General features: G+C 35.6%; 1 pseudogene; it reads right to left on the reverse strand.

The window, feature by feature from the left end:
* Positions 1-519: 519 nt before the first annotated feature.
* On the reverse strand, positions 520-5521 carry LOC122401159 (annotated as a pseudogene).
* Between the last annotated feature and the right edge of the window lie 115 nt (positions 5522-5636).

Consider the following 5636-nt stretch of genomic DNA (forward strand, 5'->3'; position numbering starts at 1 on the left):
TTAATATAATAAAAAAGGCAACACTTGTATGCTACCTTACGAAAAAAATTATTAATTAAAAAAGACTTAAAAGTATGCGTTTTACAATAGAATACTCTTTTAAGAGAATAGTAATTGGGTTTTCCAGCCTGAGAGGGTCTGGTCAGTTAATAGTAATTGGGGTATTAATAATTATGTCAAACACATTTTAGAGGTGACTCTAATAGTCTCAAAAATAGTTTCCCTAAATTATTAAATTTGCAAATAAAAATAGAAGTTTTGACGAAAGTCGCAGTATTCTCTTCTCCAATTAAAGATATTGAATAATATCTAATAAGTGGAAAAACTTATAATTTTGATAAATAAATAAAAGAAATGCAATATTACTAGAGCTAATTGTTCAGATGGCAGTAATTGGGTCTTTTATCTTAGAGTACGAAATATTTAAGAAAACCGTTTCACGAATGATTACAGCATTTTTAAAATATCAAGTACGTTCGTTAGAAAAGGAAATATGACAAATTCGAAATCGTAAACGAATTATGTAACTTCCCATACGGTCGAACCATCGCTGTTTCTGTTGGCTCTGGAGCCTACATCGACGTGAGCGTCCAAGCCGTCGCTTAATTTGCTGAAACGTCTCGCCCAGCTGCCTCTAGCGCCGCATCGGTTTCTACCAATGCTTCCGGCTTCTCTGAGCATCGACAGGATATCATCTTCGTCCTCTCTGCCCTTCAAACCCTTCTCGTATTTGGCCTCCTGAGCGAGCAATCGTTCCCGTTGCAGTTGAGTCGACAGTGAATGAGGAACAGCTGGTATCACGTAACTCATTATTCCAGTCAGAGCGAAAACCTAATTAGTAACAAAAAAATTAATAGCACAGTTTCATTATCTTTATTTTCATTTTTTCGTCGATCTTAATTTTTAATTTGCAGTTTAATTTTATTCAGGCTTGGGTTATCAAAATAAAATACTTATTTTATAGTTTTAAATTATCAAAAAATGTAATTTAAAAAAATATCGAGGATATCCCTAGGCAAGGAAAACTGGTGTAGAGCAGTCAACGTGTTAAAAAAATATCGAGGATATCCCTAGGCAAGGAATACTGTGTAGCAGTCAACGTGTTAAAAAAATATCGAGGGATATCCCTAGACGAGGAAAATTGGTGTGTAAGCAGTCAACGTGTTAAAAAAATATCGAGGATATCCCTAGACGAGGAAAACTGGTGTAGAAGTCAACGTGTTAAACATTTCTAATATTGAAAAAGAAGTAAATGTGCTGGAAATAAATACTTTAGTTAACAATTATGATCATGAAATAGAGTATTTTATTTCAACTTTGTTCAAATATTATACAATATTAGAAATGTTTAACACGTTGACTGTTACACTAGTTTTCCTTGTCTAGGGATATCCTCGATATTTTTTAAATTACAATAGTACGAATAGAAATATTCTACAGTTTAATGAAGTTTTTGTTATTTTGTAATATTCTAATGTCAATGACATTATCAAAAATTTACAATTATTAAGATTAATTTATTGTAAGCGTTCTGAAAACACGTTGTAAGTTTGAGGCGCCGGTCACAGTGACCACCATAACAACGTGTATGTTTCATTGATGTAGTTATTATTTACAGTATTCTCAATGAAATTAAATAATAAAGTCTGTGTCGCAATGTCGGTCACTGGTGACCACCATGACAACGTGTAAAAAATGTATGAACAATTAAAAGTAAAAAATTACAAACAAATTAATTTCTAGGGACGGAACAGTTAAGTTTAAGTTTTTCTTAACTTTCCGATCATCGAGACTAAATATAGTAATAAACAAAAATTGAAAATGGCACAGACAGATTTTGATTTCTCTAAAAGTTTATAAAAACTCACGATATGCTCGAAAACGACGACAAATGCTAAACGAGCCGCGAAGACGTGCCAATATTGCGGGCTGAGTCCGTACGGATCGGTCGGATGGTCGGGCCCGTTTCTGTATCCCCTGTATTGGCATGTTCCCGGCTGTTTTTGTCAATATCGCTCTCATGGTATCCTGATAATCCGATGTGTTGAATTCCGACAAAGAACTGTCGATGTAACCGACCAAATCGTTCGTTGGAGAGTAGACGATAGCGTAGACGCTTCGCGGAATGAAATCCGACGTATAAGCAATAACGAACGCCTGTCACAGAATATATTTATCATCCGCAACATGATCGTGGTCGTCGCGTGTTAATCCATCGTGCTCGATAATTTATTCGCTATAGGGACCTAGACTACGCGAGCTCTTTTGATAAAAGGTGATCAAATTTTGTATAGTTGACAAAATATTAGATGTATTTACAAAATTTCAGGACCAGTTCATGAAACATACTATCAAGAAAATAAATGTATTCTATGCAGTGAAATCTCGATGTCCTTAACCCCTTAACGTTCATGCCCGAGTCTGACTGCTTTGAAGAACAATATTTGTTTCCTTCAAATTATACGTTAGATACTACATTGTAATAACAAAAACCGTATTTTTAGAAACAAATCCAATATAGAAAAATGATCATTGTTGGTAACCGAAAAATATGAGCGTTAAGGGGTTAAAAGCTGTTCCGTAAATGATACATTCTTATCCCCATCACTAGGGGGATTCCCCTTGAACCAGTGAAGCGAAGTGTAACTGGAGACGTGGCCGGCTTTCTTTAAATATCTTTATTGCCTTCGTCACCTTCGTTCAATGCCCCTATCAGAGTGAAGTGAAGCTCTTTTGACAAAAGGTTGATAAAATTTGTATAGTTGACAAAAATTAGACGTATTCACAAAATTCAGGACAAGTTCATGAAAAATTATACTTTCAAGAAATTAAATGTATTCTATGTGTATAAACTGCGGATCTTTATGCAAATTATATTTTTATTAATGGAATTAATGAAATGAGAGATTTCTAGAGGGTTGTCTCAACCCCTAAATATACCTGAGAATTCATATCTACTTAGTATTCTTATATTTTGCATATTAAGTCTACTGATTAATACTGATGCCAAATTTGGAAAAATGATATATTTTTAAAAGTGATTTTAAATTATTGTTTTTGCAGTACGAGAATGCAAAAATAATAATTAAAATTGTTTAGAACCGATAAGAGTGGGTCTAGATAGAGTTTCGACCGCCAAATAATTTCTTTCAAGATAAACTATTTTTAAAGATTCAAAGTGACCTATCGATTTTAATGCTAGCAGTTTTAAAATCATCTATTAGTCTAGTCCTATGTTTTAATAACATTCTCGTCTCGTTGCACAGTTAAAGCTCATTATTACGTACATTGATACACCGCGACGTAGTACTCCCCTAAGTATGCCGTACCAGGCACCGATGTCTTCCACCCTCTCCGCTAATGGTCTTCTCGCCTCTTTCACCAGTTATACGCGTCTCCAAGCGATCGCCGCTATTATTTAACAACGCGAACAGCGGCCGCGCTAATGAAACGCAGCGACGAAACAACGTCACCAAATCCATATTGCAATACTGCGTTAAAAGAAAGGGGGATTTAATGGAATTTTGAGTGCTCAGTTTCGAATGTCATGGCACTGCATGCACATCATATACTCGACGTACGCAGGACGACTGATTCCAACATGTAAATGAACTTAACTCGTTAAAATTAAAAAACACAGTTCACGTTCCACATGACTAAGCAATCTTTATATAAATATTTTTAAACGCGAAATATTCATTTATGGATCGAAACGAGTCACTCTGCGTAAAAGTCAGAGTGAATAAATTGCACGTACTCATTTCCAGGTACTCGTCGAACAGAGCGAGTCTACCGGATCCTGAAGCTGGTAATCCTTTTCCAGCAGGTGTAAGGTCTGGCGTGGTCATTCGTGGCGGCGACGTGATTCTTTGCGCCACCAGTGCCACAATTTCGGTGTGACAGGATTTCGACAAAATTGATTGAAGCACGTTTGCCCACATTATAACAGCAAGCGTAGGCAACATCCGACAGACAACGGCTGGATCGCACACGTCCGTTTTTATCCGTACACACTCGGAGACTGCCTCCGCATCGGATGGAACGAAGATCTCCCCTACAAATCAATGTCTCAAATAATACAATTTAACATGCAAGGTGTTTGGTCATCCCTGGGAAAAACTGCAATGGGAGATTCTAGGGGCCAAAATAAGACGAAAATCAAGAATATCAATTTGTTGACTGAGGCTTCATTAGAAAGATATTAAAAAATTTCAAATTATTCTGAAAAAATTATTTTTGCTTGCGGGGCTCAATTACAATCAATTTTGATGAATAGATATACCCCTGAAATCTTGCGCATTTTGGAGAAAAAAATTCGAGTAGGTACTGAAATTTTTAAACGAAATTAAAAAAATGTCAAATCATACTAAAAAAATTATATTTAGATACAGGGGTGAATTACAAACATTTTGGAGAATAAATATACCCCTAAAACCTACCCACTTTCGAGAAAAAAATTCGAGTAGGCGCTGAAATTTTTCGGAAAGATTGAAAAATTTCAAATCGTTCTAAAAAAATTATTTTTAGTTAGGGGAATCAATTACAATTTTTTCTGGTGAAGAGACATATCCCCGGAATCCTATCCATTTTCTAGAAAAAAATTCAAATAGGTGCTGAAAATTTCGGCGAAAAAAAAGTTTTTCAAATCGATCTAAAAAAATTATTGCGGTTGCAGGGGTCAATTACAATCATTTCTGGTGAATGGATATACCCTCGAAATCCTACGTACTTTCGAGAAAAAAATTCAGGAAGGGGAACAAATTTCTCGGCGAAATGGAAAAAATTTCAAACCGTGTCTGGAAAAATTTTTTGATTGCGGGGGTCAATTACAATGATTTTTGGCGAACACACATACCCCCGAAATCCTACGTATTTTCGAGAAAAAAATTCTTTACCGAAAATATATTGTGTGGCCGGAAATGTTTCTTAACAAAGCCTTAATCAACAAATTAGTATCCTTGATTTTCGTCTTATTTTGGCCTCTAAAAACTCCCATTAAAATTTTTCCCAGGGTGGTTGAACACCCTGTATATGTTCATTTATGTTCTAGAAATAAAGAAGCAGTCTAAATAATCCATTTTGTTAACGCTTTAACAAGTTAGCAATTTTATTAGATATCACCTGAGATTTTACGCGACTAATTAAGAAACGATAATCCTACGCATGAATAAATAATCGTAACTAACTTTAATCGGTGAACTCTGTCACAAACCTTAAAGAAAGCAATATAAATCAGAGACGAGTAAAAGTTGACGAATTCGAACAGAAATATCTTGAAGGTAAAACTGGACTCGTATTCGGTTTGAGTTCTTGGATTCTCCATGTTGACCATCCACCGCGCTAGGCGATGATACACTCTCGTTAGTATCATGATGATCACCAAGTTGACAAGAGCAGCGGTCACGGAGGTGAAAATCTTCGCGTGTTTCTTCAGGAACGATCCACCACCGCCATAGAACACGGCTACTAGCGATATACGATAAATGATGGTTCCCAGTACAGCGCCCAAAACTACGCATATCTAAACAGAAACATTTTATTCACCTGTCCCAGAACCCTTTGAATTTATTTAATTATTAATGTAATTACTGAAGAGTAGACTGCGGATCTTAATGCAAATTCATACTTGTATTAAT

This window comes from Colletes gigas, unplaced genomic scaffold (genome assembly GCF_013123115.1).
Source record: "Colletes gigas isolate AHSC1104 unplaced genomic scaffold, ASM1312311v1 Colletes_gigas_Sc00022, whole genome shotgun sequence".
Classification (NCBI taxonomy): Eukaryota; Metazoa; Arthropoda; class Insecta; order Hymenoptera; family Colletidae; genus Colletes; species Colletes gigas.